This window comes from Panulirus ornatus, chromosome 4 (assembly GCF_036320965.1).
Source record: "Panulirus ornatus isolate Po-2019 chromosome 4, ASM3632096v1, whole genome shotgun sequence".
Taxonomy (NCBI): Eukaryota; Metazoa; Arthropoda; class Malacostraca; order Decapoda; family Palinuridae; genus Panulirus; species Panulirus ornatus.
In genome coordinates, this window is record NC_092227.1 from 17,360,515 (window position 1) to 17,378,354 (window position 17,840).

Here is a 17,840-nt window from a genome sequence, read left to right on the forward strand (position 1 = left end):
TCTCTCTCTCTCTCTCTCTCTCTCTCTCTATCTATCTCTCTATCTCTATCTCTCTCTCTCTCTCTCTCTCTCTCTCTCTCTCTCTCTCTCTCTCTCTCTCTCTCTCTCTCTCTCTCTCTCTCTCGTGTTCATTGTAACTGTGTCTGGTTTTCTCTTGATGGTTTTTAGAGACGTGATAACCTCTTCTTTCCCAAACGAGTACCTAGAACATATTATTTCTTGTATGAAGACGTAAATCATAAAGTGGTGATGGCCGCTTGTATCACTTGCTTGAGTTAGTTGATTATGAAATCCCGTCGCTTCTTGGGTACTTTGTCTCTTTTCGACACAACCATTAGATAACCATGTGAATAAAACTCGAGGTGGAGTTGACAGACTCCCTCATGACTGCACCCACCGTCCTGTGCTGAAGTGAGGGTGTGACGTGTCGATGTGTGGCATTCGCTAAGTGGCGTCACAGTCACATCCATGGATCTGATTCCTGGTAATTCTTCACTAAATTGGAAGAGTCTGTCCGACAAAGTGATATCTGCTGGGAATATGTCAGCCTTTGAACGAAGATACGATTCATACTGAAATATACAACCCAGGATACTCGTTCTTGGGTGTACAAGAGTAGCAGAAGTAAACACCGAAGTAGATCTAGATATAAAAGTTACTGAGAACCTGCGTCTAGTATCAGCCTGAGTTATCTTTCTGTCCTCGATGGTTGAAGTTAGGATAGAACATTATGAGCGTCGTCTCTCCACCCTGCTACACTCCCTCTAACAACAATAAACAGCAGAAAGACAGGGAAAAGTGCATCGCTGGAGTAAAGCAAGTATAAACTTTTAAGGCGATAATAAAGTGGAATACTTACTGGCCACCATCTCTAACACCTTAATACTGTTACGCTTGACTCCAGTGTTCTACTCTATACTGTACTGTTACACAACTCTGCCTGCTGTGGTTTCCTTCACGATGATTATCTTTCGACTCTATTATGACAGAGAAACATATTAATACGTGTGCGTATAAATTTCTTTCATTTACGTCATTCGATAATCATGCAAGCTGATATTTTTCAAACTGGTTTTATTGTTACTTATAGTTTATGCATTCGTAACGTTTAACGGTAGCTAGATACAGTTTTCAACGGTTCTCTGTGTTTCATAGAAAAACAAGATATCCCTCGATTTTGCGTCTTTTAGATTCAAATTGTGTTGGGATTGTTCCAGTAATTATATCATCTATCTATCAAAAACTCCTTCATAGTTTAGATTGTCGGATTTATTTAAATTCTTGAAAACTACTGTTAGGTCCCAACACACTATACGTTACCTGAGGTGAAATATGATACGACAGATATCATCACAAATGTTCCCTTGTGGTTCTTGAGGGACTTGGGTGTCAGTTTTCTAGACCCAGTTTACAACTTTAAATCACCGTCTCTTCCTTGTTCTTATCTCACTTTACCTGACGGTAAGTGGGAAGTCCCACCTAACCCGGACCCCTGGCTGACCTCTCCTACCCCAGCAGCGCAGCCTCCAGCAATCTGCTGACCCCTTACCACCCTCAGTTCCTTGTTCCAGCGTCGGTTATCACCTGTATGAGGGTGACTAAGTAATCTGTTTCTGTCTCTAACAAATGACTAATTTCTTATCAAAATCCGCTGGATGTAACATGAGGCTCGTGGTCCACTGGATGTGACATGAGGCCCGTGGTCCCATGGATGTAACATGAGGCTCGTGGTTCACTGGATGTAACATGAGGCCCGTGGTCCCCTGGATGTAACATGAGGCTCGTGGTCCCCTGGATGTAACATGAGGCTCGTGATCCACTGGATGTGACATGAGGCTCGTGGTCCCATGGATGTAACATGAGGCTCGTAGTCCCCTGGATGTAACATGAGTCTTGTGGTCCCCTGGATGTAACATGAGGCTCGTGGTCCCCTGGATGTAACATGAGGCTCGTGGTCCCCTGGATGTAACTTGAGGCTCGTGGTCCCCTGGATGTAACATGAGGCCCGTGATCCACTGGATGTAACATGAGGCTCGTGATCCACTGGGTGTAACATGAGGCTCGTGGTCCCCTGGATGTAACATGAGGCTCGTGGTCCCCTGGATGTAACATGAGGCTCGTGATCTGTTCATTTGCTTTCCTCATGATTTCAACAGAAACGCACATGTAGGATTATTGATGTACAATTCGTCATCTAGATCCGGGTACTTTGATGTGATCCTCCAGTGGGCATTGTATCAAATTCATATGTTTATTTCAACACCAAGAGTTCTAAGCAGAGTGTGTTCAAGTCACGCTTTAGATGCACTTTGCCTCATTGATTTTCAGCATGTAGTTATGACTGAAGAATAACATCTGGTCTCGTATGGAAGGGAGTGCCACTGACTGTTCATCATGTGTTCACCCATCTGTTCTCATTTCTAGAAAATTTCCCTCTACTTCATCACTTTTTTTTTATGTTTTTGTTTTGCAGTCGAACTCTCAGCGACGGTTACTTGTTCGACAGCTATTCATCCTAAAATTGATGTCTTTTTTTAAACCATTTTTTAAGACCTTCAACTGGAATCACTCACTCTCCTCTGAACTTACTCTTACCCACACTTTACGCTTATGATAAGAACTTCTGACTGTTTCTGGCAGCTTTCCTTCCACACCATGTACTCGTAAGACAAAACATGGCATCTCTATCACCCCTGTCATATGCTTTCTCGAGAACTATAAATGCCACATACGTTCAGATCCTTCTGTTTCTCGAAGTATTTCTCACACACATCATTCAGTGTGAACATCTGATCAGCACACCTTCTACTCACGCAACCACGGTGTTCCTTCCCCAGTGTGATTCTCTGTCCACGCTTTTATCCTATCAGTCATCACTCTTCCATACAACTTATTTGGTACACTCAGCAAACTTATCCATTTGCACTTCGAATATACTTTTGTCCCCCTTGCCTTTGTACTGGCACTATACTTGCATTCTGCCAATCCTCAGGCACCTCACCATGATCCATACATACTGAAAATCCTAACTAACTAGTTAAAGATACAGTCTTCCCATTAAGAAATTCACCAGTAATACCATTTCCAGCCGCCTTGCCGCACTTTATCTTATAACAGGCTTTCACCACCCCTTCTGTCTTCACCAAACCACTCTCGTTGGCTCTTTCACCGCATACCTCCCCGACCCAGACACCATACATCTGCCACCCTATCATGAAACACATTCAGCAGTCCCTCCATACATTCACTCCATCTCCTCCCCACCTCATCACTATTTGTTACCCCTTCCCCATTTACCCCTTCCGCTGCTGTTCCCATTTGTTCTTTTGTTTTTCTTACTCTTTTGCCTCTTAAAACATCTTATTCTCCCTAAAGTTTATTGATAATCGCTAACTCTGACTCGCATTTGCCCCCTTTTTCATCTCCTGCACCTTCTTCCGCTTGCTCTTGTATATCTCAACCATATGCACTTTTTCCCCTCTAAGTACCGTCCTTACACCTCCCTTTTCTCGTTAACTCGCAACTTTACTTCATCTCACTACTCACTACCCCATCTCACCTGCCCACCTCCTACATGCCACACGCATCTTTTGCACATGACTGAACTTCCTCCTTGAATATCTGTCATTCTTCATCCACTCCCCAAGCTTCGTTTGCTGTTAGCTTTGTCATTCTACACCCAGTCTTCCCTGGTATTTCTTTTCACACATCTGTTTTCCAAGCTCACTTACTTTCATCGCCCTCTTATTACTCATACCTTTTCCGAAAACCTCTACGAAATCTTCAGCCTTGCCTCCACCAGGTAATGACTAAGGCCCCCCCCCCCCCCCCCCCCCCCAGCTGCCCCTATCAACACATTCACATTCAAGTCTTTTTTTGCAAGCCCATCAATTGGTATGTAATTCATTAATGCCCTTCTACCATCTTTTTTACTTACCAACGTGCATTTATGTATGTCCCTCTTTTCAGACCGCTTCCATTTCAGCACACAATTCCACATGCTGTTCACCATTCATATTCACTTTATCGAATACCTTATGGTCCCTGACTGTACCCTCAATTGCCACATGACTCACTCTTGCATATAAATCAGCCATCACAAATACCCGATCTCTAGCATCAAAACTTCGGACACGCTAGTTCATTTGCTCCCAAAACACTTGCCTCTCATCATTTTCCTTCTCATGGCCAGATGTGTAAGCATCAATAATCATCCATCATCCCTCACCCGCATTTTGCTGCTGTGAGATAGAAAAAAATAATGTTGGATTAATTACCATCCACATACATAAATATGAAGTGGAGGGGCAGCGCACAGCTGTAAATCAATAAAAGTTCAAGAAAATAATGTTAAGGTTAGATCCTTATGCAACCAACATATGTTATCAAACATCTACTACTAAACTCCATTGTGAAATCATCGAATGTATATACGTTCATTGTTTGGTATGTAAGGTAGGATGCTTTGTCTGTTTGACACATCCATGCCAAACGTGAACTCCATTCATACGACGGCATTGCCAAGACTCATTCAACTTGGGGGGAGATTCAGACGAAATTTGGACGAGTTTGGGCCTATGTTGACAGGTGTGGAATCTTGCTGGTCTGTACAGCAGGTCCATTCCCTGAGGCAGATTAGTATCTAAACGCATGACATTGACCACTAGACCAGTTCCGGTGATAGGAGGGGAGAGAGAGCCCTCCGTCCTTCGAAATTTGCTGGACGGATAGAACCCACTGACAAAGTGAAAGCTCTCGGGAGGAGGAGTCTGGAGCATACCAGACTACCACCAGGTTGAATCTCCTGACGTCGTGTATAACCGGTACTTGTTGGTTGACCGAGTCAGGGTCTCTTCATCCACGGGGGTATTGCATAACAAGGTATGTTGGGTATTTCTTAGTCCGCTGAACGATGTCGATATACTGCTGAGGCAGGGGAGAGGAAGTCTCCATTGATGACGCTGGAAATATCTTGGCGGGTCCGTGGGGACGTAAAGAGGCGAGGACGACACCTTGAATCGTTCTGAAGCGGGGGTCGAGGTGACGTGTGTCAGCGACTGTGCTCGACCACCAGATATTGATGTCAGCTGACAGATCGTCCGTGAATGCTAACCTCACGAAGGCAGAACCTGCGACTAGAGATTTTGGGGCAAAAGGGGCAGGAGGCAAAGCTGATTGTGAATCATGGCGTTGCTGTTGTCCAGGAAGTGGTCGTTCTGGAAGTGGTCATCTGGAGGTGAGGGGTACCCAGAGGGAGCAACATAGTTTTCTGCCACCAAATTGCGGTTTTAGTGTTGTTTCAGCGTTGGATGGGCCACCCATGTCCGTGGGAGGTCCGGGCCAACTCTTCACGGGGACAATCCTCGGTTGCCCTCTCCGTGCTCGTATTGTGTCTCATTTAGATGCCTCTGCCTTTGATACATCTCGTTCATCACTAGAAGTTCATCACTAGAACATCCTTTTCCAATGTCAGAACCATATTCAAAGACACGTTGGATAGACTTGCTTACATACTTGGTACTAGCACCCCTGGCACTGGTAGTGCTGGCACTGACACCCCTGGCCTGGTAGCACTGACACCCCTGACAATGGTAACACACACTAACACCCCAGTCACTGACACCCCTGCCACTGACACACCTGGCCTGGTAGCACTGACACCCCTGGCACTGGCATCCCAGACACTGGTAGCACTGGCACTGACACCCCTGGCACTGGAAGCGTTGTCACTAGCACTAACACCTCTGGCACTGATAACACTGGCACTGTCCTCGTCCATGCTCCTCTCCTAGGGTGACCTACCCAGCAGTCATACAGCAGTCATACAGCAGTCATACAGCAGTTATACAGCACTCATACAGCACTCATATAAAACCTGCTAGTCACTTGTGATCATCCAAACTTCCAACAAACAAGGGAATTCCTAGTTGGTCTGAGGGCATGACCGTGTCTCACTTAGTAATTAGTCTTGTGAACCTCAGTCTCTACCATATCAAGGCGCTCCCGTTTGTCTGTCTGTCTGTCCGGCCGTCCCCAGTCCGCGGACAGGGCGAGGAAGCTGCCGAAGGCACCCCACATACTCCCACACACAGCTGCCAAATAATTCATCCATTTCCTTGAAAGGGTGAAATTGCTGGCTGCTCTGGCTGATATATTTTGGGGCAGATGTTATACTATATTATTATATAGTTGAGCGGGAAGGCTGTGAGGGAAAAATAGCTCGGGTCAGTGGTTAACCACAGAACATTGTCATTGCTCTGTGTGGTGTGGTGGCCATGGAAGACGGGAATGTTGGTGGTGAGGGAGGGTGTGATGGCCAAGGAAGGAGGGTGTGCTAGTGGTGAGGGAGGATGCAGCGGCCATGGAGGGAGGGAGTGGTGTACGTAAGGAAGAGTGTGGTTACCAGAGTTAGGATGTAGTGGTAATGACAGATGTGGTAGCCCGCAGCAGGAACGAACAAATAAGCATCCAAATGGCCCGAACACCCCTTATAATAATAATGATAATAATAATAATAATTATTATTATTATTATTATTATTATTATTATTATTATTATTATTATTATTATTATTATTATTATTATTATTATTGTTATTATTATTATTATTATTATTATTATTATCATTATTATTATTATTATTATTGTTATTGTTATTATTATTATTATTATTATTATTATTATCATTATTATTATTATTATTACTATTATTATTATTATTATTATTATTATTATTATCATTATTATTATTATTATTATTATATATACCGAATCCCCATAACGCATTACACTGCCATTCCTCACACAAGAGATCCCCAAACCTTCATGTAGAGGACCACACAACACTGGAGGACACGATCTAGCTCGCACGTCGTAGTTTCGGAACCCTTGCACCAGAGTCGACCAAAATACCACACACTCACCCACGCAAAAAGTATTGTCTAGTTTTTAGGTGAATAGGTATTGCACAGTTGCCTACTTTTCTTATACGCTATTTGCTACCAATAGCGAGAATTAATTTGAGACCTTGTTCTCATTCTCATATATGTCAGTGACGTTGGTCATAGACTGTGTTGTAAGATATCAGAATCTGCAGACAGCACTAAGCTGGGATATGAAGATGCAACAGACACTGAAGGTCCACGGCTTCAAGCTGGCACAGATAACTTAATGGTGTATGCCCACAAAAGGCAAATGAATCAACATCAGTGATTGCAAAGTTTTACACATTAGTGATAAAAACGAGAAGACAAGCAATAGTATGAATTCTGTTGAGTTACAGATTGTAAAGGAGGAAAACACTTAGGTATAATGATTAATTTCTGATGATCTAAAGCCAAGTAAGCATTGCAAAGTTGCTGTAAAAAAATACCTCAAAGGGAATTCTGGGATCCACAAGTAGTTGATTTATTATAATATAAGAAATTACTCTTCATTCTTAACAATTCACTGGTGCGTACACGCCTTGATTACTGTCTTCACTTTTGGTCATTCAGTTTGAAAAATGACGAACGGAATGGAAAAAGTGCAGCAATGAGCAACCAATATTTCTGGACTGAGAAAAGAATCCTGTGAGAGCCGGCTGGACGACATGAACTTACTCAGCTTACATGAGAGGTTGGCAGGTGATTTAATACAGGCATTCAAACTCTAAATCCTTGCATAATCTTGATTTAAGACACTTCTTAAGGCTAGTTTTGTCTGATTTCACTCGCAGTAATGGATACAAACTCTTGGGCAAACGTTTACTTTGAATGAGGTGAAGTACTTTTTCTACAACATTGGAAAGATTTACCAATGAAAGTAGTTCACAGCAGTACCATAGGTACGTGTACGAATAGACTTGGCAAATACTTCGCTTCAAGTCCACGACTGAGCATTTGCGCTTCCTTATAGTTGCTTATGAATATTACCTTTATGTCTCCAGTTCATTTGTATATTTTTTCTTTTCTTACAGCACTAACCTCTGAGTTTCTGAACTCTTCCGCAATCACAAACAGCTCAGATGGGATCCCATGGTCTGTTGCTGTTTGAATTTATTTCTATTTCTTGTAAACTAAGGCCAACGATCCACAGCTAAGCCTGGACTACTGCATGGCTTTCCCTGATCACTTCATGTGTTCTGGTTCAGCCCCCCGTATATCACATCATCCCAATTTACACTATCCTGTCCATTTTCTCTCCTTCATGAATGTTCAGGCTACGATACCTGAGGCCTTCCCTCACTCTGTCCTTCCATTCCCTTCGTGCTTCCCCCTTCACTTTCATCCCTCCATTTCCGACACGTAGGTTCTCCTTGCCAATCTCTCTTCACTCACGCTTTCCATATCTCCAAACAGTTCTAGTGCACCCTGGTCAGCACTCAAAATAAAACTGCCCTTACTAGAGAACCTCGCTCTTACGTTGTCAATTCTTATGAGGTCCACCCACCACAAACCACATATTGTCCTCAAGAATTTCATTGACAACACATCCACCCACTTCTGTTCTCTTGCATTCAGAGCCCAAGACTTGCATACCCATCTTGCACTGACAGACAATGACCTCTCTTTGTACACACTCCTCATGCACCTTAGCCACCTCATCCACCCTATGGGCCATGTCATCCCCTTGGTTCCACCTGCTGCAACGTCCAACCCCATATGCATTCCCTTTTGTCCTTTAGTATTCAAGGCCCGTTACTCGCACCCAGACAATATCTTTGGGAACTTAGTTAATTATACCCTCACTTTCCACACACTTTTCATTACACCCAGGACCTCAGCCACCTCACCCACCCCGTGCTTCACCTCAACTCCCATAGTTCCATCAGCAGTCAAGTACACTCATGCATCTAAAACACTGCACTTCTTCCAGGTTCTCCCTGTTCAAACTCATGATCAAACCAGCCTGTCTGTCCTCCTTGTTGAAACTCATTTCCTTTTAATCACATTAGCCGTCAACTTTCACTTTTTATACGCTCCCAAACTCAGACACCAGCTTCTGCAGTTTCTCGCTTGTGTCTACCACCAAAACCTTGCCATCCGCAAGCAGGATCAGACTCAACTCGAGACCGTTCTCCCCGATCCTCAGCTTACTGTAGGCTCACTATTTTTTCTAAAACCCCAGGATTTATCTTCGTTTCCTTCTCATCAATAAAGAGATTAAACAGCCGTGGTGACATCACACTCTCTAAGAAGGGCAGAAATAGGTATAGTGATGTCAACAAACAAAGACCTATTCAGCACCCGCGGTCGCAATATTGTCGGATTCACTACAAGCTGCCACTTCGATTTCAAAAGAAAAAAATGATTGTACCAGTTTTGGATTAGCCAAGCTTATTAGTTTGTGTCAAGACTCAGATAGAGTACATTACATAATACTCTTAGGTGTGGATACATTTGAGATGTGGGGAAACTTTAAGAATGTAAAACTTCTCCTTGAAGGAATTAACATCCTTGAGAAATGAAAAAAGATTGTAAAAGGAAAAGCCAAGTCGAATGAAAGAAGAAATGAATGAACTAAACTTAATAAGAAGGGTTTACAAGGTATCTACGTCAAGTGTCGAAAATCAGGACCTTGAAAATGTACATTAGATTACAAAGAGAAAAAGTATCCTAAAGAATTCTTCATATAGAATTAAACCAAGACGAAATCAAGGATACCATTGATCATTGTCAAATGATAATGGCACATTAACTAGCGACAGTTAAGGAATGACTTCCTTGGATCAGTGTTTACCATAGAAAATGTGTCTATTATACCACAAACACAAACGTATTTCTGGACACCGTTGATGAAATATTGGACACTGGTAATGTTGAATGCCACGAAGTGCTGACATGTCTGGACAAACTAAATCTGAACAAATCAGTTGGTCCGGATGATATCTCCCCGCCTCCTCAATATTGAAAGAAGCCAGCCTGAAAGTAATTTTTCCGGTCACAAAAATACTCAGCCCTCATCACGGTAACATGGTCGTTAGAGCTTTCGTCTTCCAGCCCAGTCATCCGACATTCGATTCCGGGTTGGAAGACGTCGCGAGAATCGGTGTTACTAGAAAATACTCAACAATTAACTGCAGGAAGAGAAAGTGCCTAATACTGTAGCTAGAAAATGTACTTTGAAGTCCCGGTCTATTAACTTCGTTTTTTCTTCTGTAAAGCGTTAGAAACAATAATCAGAGACAAACTCGTCAAATTCTTAGGAAAAGATGGATTAACCATCAACATGGTTTCCGGATTTGATCATATTTAACGAATCTGATTGACTTTGTTAGCCATATATATGATAAAGAGGGCTCCAAAACGTACTTTTTGATGTAATACTCTCGAACGAAAACCTTCGTAAAGCCTTCGATAATGTGCGAGAAAAGAGATGGCTTAATGAAATTCAAAATTCATGGCTAAGGAGGTCGGATCTGCCTGTGGATAGTGTACTGGCAGCTCTCAGAAGGGAAACAAAGAATAGTATCAAATGGGTAAGCATGCGATTGGCTCCACGAGTCTAGTGGAGTTGCATAAGGCTCATTCCTAGGATCCATATCATTTATTTTGTACTCTATCGACCTCACCAGTATAATCTCAAAACGTGCTGTCGACGACACAGAAAACAAATCCAACACACAATGAAGATTCAGATGGTTTTAGACAAACTGGTAGAGTGGAAATAGACATGTCACATGGATTTCACCGTGGACATATACAAAATGGACTGTGGCGTCATAGATATAGATTATTATTATTATTATTATTATTATTATTATTATTATTATTATTATTATTATTATCATTATTATTATTATTATTATTATCATCACTGATATTATCATTATCATCATCATCATTATTATCCCTGGGGATAGGGGGAGAAAGAATACTTCCCACAGAATGAGAGCGGGGGGTTGGAAATCCTCCCCTCTCGTTTTTAATTTTCCAAAAGAAGGAATAGAGAAAGGGGTTAAAGTAAGGATGTTCCCTCTAAGGTTCAGTCCTCTGTTCTTAACGCTACCTCGCTAACGCGAGAAATGGCATATATGTATGAAAAAAAATATCATTACTATTATCATTATTATTGTTGTTGTTGTTGTTATTATTATTATTATTGTTATCAATATTTTATTATCATTATCCACACAGTTTGAGATGAAACGTATACAGAAATTTGTAATACGATGGTCATACCCCTTGTATAAGTTACTTTTTAAGTGTAACCTTAAGTTCCCTATGTCATCCGACTATGTACAAGTATTCAGAACAATTTACAGTGTTATGTATAAATTCCACACAAAATATCTTACACTTTGTAATAGCATAGCCAATAGTTTAAGTGAAGTTTTCATATGTTCTACTGATTATTATCAACAAGTATGTGAACTGCTTTCATTTTAAATTTCCTAACATTTTCCTTCACTTTCATGACCCTAATTGATTGCTTGATTGTTTGTTTTGATAATACACATAAACATTGAAGGTATCTAAATACTTTCCCGAGGATAACATACAAAGCAGATACGTTTGCTAATTGCCTATGTAGTCCTAATAATACATGCAAAATGATTGATAGCATAGAGTAAAAGATGAGACAATATGATTTCATAATGACTAGCACCGATGTGGAAGAATTATAAATGGTTTAAAACATGTCATCTACACCTGACTCTTTCCGTGAAAACGATTTGTTTGTTAAAAACATCTGTCATCTTATTTAACATCGTAGATTGAAAGATGATGTTCTACACTACGCTTCGGCTCTTTTATTCTATCCCTTAAACATTACCGTAAAGAATATATCACCCATAGATATTTGTACCATGTGGCTGATATGATATTTCACCATCGAAAAAAAGGAAATTTTTTGTATGATAATGAACAGTGTCCTCGAATCACTCGAGAATTTACTGAAAATCTTTAATACTATAATAGTGTATAAATGTTGTAGGTACTAAATTACATTTTCTATTATGCAGAGGACAAAGAAAACGAAAAAGACCTTCCCTTATTGTAAGGATAACTATCTCATAACTCTCGCTCTTTCAGCCTTGGCCAGTATGACTCGAAACACTAGTAGCACACTTACAGATAATGTTTGTTACCTGTATTAGTTGTAAGGGAAGCAAAATGCACTGCATCCAAGAACTGAAATACAGAAGTTGTAAGGGAAGCAAAATGCACTGCATCCAAGAACTGAAGTGCACAAGTTTTGATGATTATGATCTCTCAGAGACCATGATTAGGTAATTCTTTAAGCAAATATTGTAGTAATCAGACTGTGACGAAGAAACACTTAGCAGCTATTCTCGGTATGAGATACAAGCAGTATTAATTTACTCGAAATTTAGATTACTTTGTAAAAGTCTTGCGCAACATCAACTTCATAATAAGGTGATGATTCCGAGCAAAGACAACCTTTACTAGATTATATCCATATCAGTGTTAAGGTTTTGCCAAGGTCGTTCGTGCGGACTGTTGTGATACCCCCCGCAATCCTGTTGTGTTTGGAACGTTTTATCTTATGCATTTCCCGACCCTTCTTACAGAGTAAATTTTCCACTTCAGAGCCTCCTAGATTCTTTTTCTTTCTTTCTCTGCTTCTCTTTTGCCTGTGTGTGTGTGTGTGTGTGTGTGTGTGTGTGTGTGTGTGTGTGTGTGTGTGTGTGCGATATTTCCATTCAAGGCATTACCTTAGCGAGGAGTTCTGTTTACACGAGCCCAGGGTTGGCCGATCTTTGTGCCAGAGTTCTCAACTCCCTCTGTGGCACAGGACTTCACTGTGTACCAGGTCTCACCAAGAAACGATCGTCGTGGATGAAAAAGGGAATAATTGTGAAGACGCAGATCGGGCTGGCCTTACATCAGACAGGAGGACACGGGGTCAATACAGCGATGATACCTCACCTGAGGTAAGCATGACAGTACGTCATTGAATTTCGAAGACGTGTGCAGCAGAATCGATAGAAAGGAAAATGATTGCAAGAAGAAAGTGCAAAGCAGTTGCAGCAATGGATTGCAGGCACCTCTTGCCGTTGTGGCTTGAGGGTCATCGTAAAGGAATGATGCAGGATATACCCCCAGACACTGAAGCTGACGATAGAAATAACAGGGTATGTCACGCGTGGTAGAAACACACAGATGCCAAAACTTGGTTCTCATCTGCCACAGAGGTGTATCCTGTTGACACGTTACCCTCACCTGCGGAACAGCAAACGTAGCAATGGAACTTCCTTCGTCAGGAGGCTCTGCTTATCCCCACTAACTTACTCCCATCAACATGGGGCTTAGATAACTTCCAGGACCCTACAGTGCTGGAGCCCAACGAAAACATCATGTCAAAAGGACTTAAAAGCGGGAAGGAGGCAATAATGGCTGACTGGACCGGCAAGCAGTACCTATCCATCTCTCTCGCGGTCCCTGACGTTTACCGACAAGTGGAGAAGATATGTACCATCCTTCGAGACGTTGGTGTGTTAACTGTCGAATATGCCATGATGCCAGCGTCTGCGATATCATATCGCCTTAGTGTGGGATCAGTGCGATGTGACACTCAGTGAGAGATTCGCTGAAGTTGGGTCTGTACGGCTAAAAATCAGGGCATGGCTGGTTGACCAATCTCTATTACCTCTTTAGCCACCAGTTCTCATCCAGACACTTGTTCGCCAGCCAGCCAACCAGACAGACAGCCCTCCCTAGTAGCCTGGCGCTAGCCCATACTCCCGGGGTTCGACCACTACCCTCTGATGCAACCTCGAGGATGTAGCAAGGTAGCCGTCTCGCAGATAGAGGAACCAACTGGCACTTGACGCAGAAACTGTGAGTAGCGGTTATTGAAAGGAAAATTAAGTGATGACATAAAACTGAATTAGAAGATATGTAAAAGAAATCCTCTGTAGAATTTGAATTATGACGAAAGTTGTAGAAATGCTTAGTGAGAAGTGAAACGATGAGTGAGACGGGTGTTAAGCAGATCAGATAATGGTCCTGCGAAGTAAAACGTTAAGGAACCTGGAAATACAGTCAGAATATGTAGAAATCCATGGTATTCTTACAAACGCTGAAGCTCAAGGGTGGACGAACGAGATAGAAATTGATAGTCTGTCACGTGGGAAACTTCCTTGAAGTCCCACAGTGGCGCAAGTATGAATGTTATTCCTCAACATATAGTGCCTGGCAGACACTAAAACCCTGTAATACAGTGTTGTACATAACGAATGCTACTAATTCGACTATTGAAAAAGTGTAAAACAGCCATGTCATAACGAATTAGGTGATGATCATCATGACAGTAATGTGTGTAAACTATTACAAAGATGCAGGAAACAAGGGTCAAGCTCAACGGTTGTAAGAGAATTGAGATAATCTGAGATTTTTCATCTAAGACATAAGAGTCTATGGTTTTAACCTGATCCTGATAAGATATCATCCATTGTAAGGATGAAAACCCCACAAAATGTGACAGAGGTACAGAGATTATCAGGTATGGTGAATTATTTAGATAGATAGTTACTTAAGTTGTGTGATTTAATGGAGCCTATCTGCAGGAGGAAGCTCTTGACAAAGTCAAGCATTTAGTGACATATTCTCTCGTGTTAGCTTTCTCTGACCGAAACAGACCACTTATTATTCAGTGTGACGCTTGTCACACAGACTCGGGTGCTGCGTTGATACGAGAAGGCAGACCAATATCTTATGCAAGCAGAGCATTGAATCTTGCAGAGACTAGGTATCCACAAAGATTGATGCTAGCAGTTGTAATTGCCCTCACAAAGTTTCATCAGTATACATTTTGGAGACAGACCAACGTAATAAGTGCAAACAAACCTTTACAATCAGTCATAAAAAAAGAGAAAAACTAGACCAAGCTCCGCAGCGACTGCAAAGGATGTTGCTCAGGGTTCACCTGTATGACACAGGGTGGAATATCAGCCAGGGAGGGCCATTCACATTGCCGATATTCTGTCAAGGGCACACCTATTAGAGAATACAGGACAAATGACTGAGAGTATACGCAAAATGACTGAGAGTATACGCATGGTATCTTTCCTACCTATTAAAACAGACCGTCTAGAGAAGATAAAGAGAGCAACAGCAAATGATGAGAATGAATTTGCTCTTGGAAACCATAATCTCTGGGTGGCTTGAAACCAAAGACACTAGCCCCAGCCAGCTACCGTCTTGTTTTTGTTCAAAAGTTGAGTCCCCAGTACACATTGGTGTGATATTGGGAGGAGATGGGATTGTCATACCTTATGTTTTGCGTGCCGAGATGAAGAAAGCAATACACTCGACTCTTACAGGTGTAGAAGGATGTCTGAGGCGTGCAAGGGAATTTGTATACTGGCCAAGTATGAATGCTAGGGTCAGTGAGTACATCTCAGCGTGAAATATGCAACCGATTCACCAGTGCCCAACAGAGGGGAGCTTTAATGTCACATGGGACTGTGGGAGAAAGCTGATGTTGATTTGTGTGAACTGAGGTATCAGAACTTTTCACTGACTGTGGACTGACTATTTTAGCTACTTTTGATGTGTTTGAGTCGACAAGGACCAGCGCAGTCATCAGAAAATTGAAATCTCACATTGCAAGATATGGGATTCCATCAGTGCTCATCAATGACAGTGGACCACAATTCATCAGTGAGGAGGTCAGGGACTTTGCAGACTATGATTCTCTGCATAAAACAAGTAGTCCTAGGTAACCTCAGTCGAGTGGAATGGCTAGATCAACTGTCAAAACTGCTAAGAGTCTGATCAGGAAGGCTATGACCAATGGAAACGATCCATATTTGGCCATGTTGAACTACAGAAGCTCCACTACACAGGATATGGAAACGAGTCCAGCTCAACGGAACCTTGGTATAAGGACATTGCTACCACTGTCATCTAAGCTCCTAAGCCGCGAGGAATAGATGTCTCATTTGAAAAGAAAAGGAGAAGATTTAAGAATTTGACGAACGCAAGGTACTAAAATAAGACAATTAAAGATCTTAACCCGTTAGATGGAGACTTAGTAATCAAACAAAGTACTATCGGAGACAAGACTGACAGAAAGGAACAGTGAAGAAAACGTTGGATGAGAGGCATGTTAGGTGATAAATTCTTGGACTGTACGACGCAAGAGGCAGCACCTGAGAAATACTACTGAACGAGACCTGAACGATGAAGAAAGACCAACAGACAGTATGACAAGAAATGTGCAAGTTGTTAGAGGGTTACAGACAGCCTCGGGGGTGGAGGACAATGTGAATACAGAGGTGAGTGTGTTGGGCAGCATGCAGGACCAGGATAAGGGTATAGGTTATAGAGAAGGTGTTTCAAAAGCAGCAGGTGAAATTACTAAGTATAGTGTGAGACCAGCTATAAATGTGCTTCCAGTAAGATTTAATTATTACATTGTAACCAAGTAAATATGTTAGTACATAAGAATACTCAAATATCATTGTACCATAAATAATCTTTTTAGAATGAGTACTAACACTTATTACAACCGTGTTATAATTCGTAGTAAACAAGTATTTTCTAAGATGATGTACAATTATACAGATTTTTAAAAGGTCAAGGATGTAACAATATTTATTTTATGTTACAGTATCCCATACCACGTTTTCTATAAGCAAGCGGCTACTGCGTTGACACTCGCAATAGTGTAAGCGACCCCTCTGAGAGTATACCTATGATTGAATTTCTGTACTCTCTCCGAAGTATTATTAAGCCTCTATAAGACGCTCAAACCAGTAGAAACTAGCCCATCGTGCCACATTTTATCAATGGATTATGCCATTCCCCTTAGTGCAATGTTGCGTTGTTCTCTTTTGTCAATTGCCATAGTTATACTGTCGTCAATGTGAGCTGTTGGTGTTGTTCCTTCCCTGGTTCTGCATCCGTATTGCCTACAACTATGAAAGATGTCCTATAGGTAGGATCGAAGTGATATCTTAAGTATTTTCTCATTTCCCTTTTGATTATAGAAGGAAGGTAGATCTGGATTTTGCTGCATCAGCGGAGGACTTACCTGATTTGGAGATTTGTGTTTTAAATCACCAAAGGAAGATCCCTGTTGTCAGTGCTGCATTGTCAAGTATGTTGTGTACATGTTGTCAGTTAGCTTACAGTATATGGTTTTGTTAATATCGTTTGAACCTGCTGCTTTGTTTGTTTGTTTTTGGTGGGGGGGGGGGGGGGGGTTTCTACTGTTTCAGTACTTAATGTTGTTTCCTCTGGAATTCATTGTTGTGAAATCAGTAGTTAGACGAGGATGTGGCGTGCTTTCGGCTTCAGGGTGTTTTATTTCTTCAGAAATTGCCTAAAAAAATTTCTTGGTCTTGCTTTGCATAGTTTAGAAGCAGTTTTAAACTTTGTTATATGATATGGTGGTTATGGGTTCCTATCGATTTCCATAACTCAAGATAGAAACTGAATGAATTATTGAGAACAATCTATTTAACTTTTATCCAGTATATTTTCTATGTTGTGGTTGTTAACTTCGCTACATTTTTTTTTTTTTTCAGCTGCACTTGTATATCCAATATCAGTCTCCTTATTCTTAAATCCAGCTGCAGGTTTTAGTTGCATACATAAGCTCTGAGAATACTGTTTGGAGATCACTGTTAGCTGATTGGATGAAGCAGTGCTCAAACACATATATACTTTTTTTTAAGGAAATGCTTGCTCTTTAACGCACAAAAGCTCTGTGATTCTTGACTTGAAAACTGTATATGAAATTGCTAACAGGCAATGAATAGGGATCCAATGGATGTCAGTGATCGAATTTTGCCCTAGATACTTTTATCACACCAACAGAAAGTCTCCTGTTTTGTTTCAAGGTTGCTAAGTGAAATTAAAGAAATTCAGCTTGGCATACCTCAA

The 17,840-nt window shown here is 41.5% G+C and overlaps 1 protein-coding gene across 3 annotated transcripts in view; it reads left to right on the top strand.

The window, feature by feature from the left end:
• The window catches only part of Argl (Argininosuccinate lyase), a 245,540-nt gene that overhangs the window by 56,029 nt on the left and 171,671 nt on the right, over positions 1-17,840 (top strand). The gene's annotated exons all lie outside the window — the stretch shown is intronic.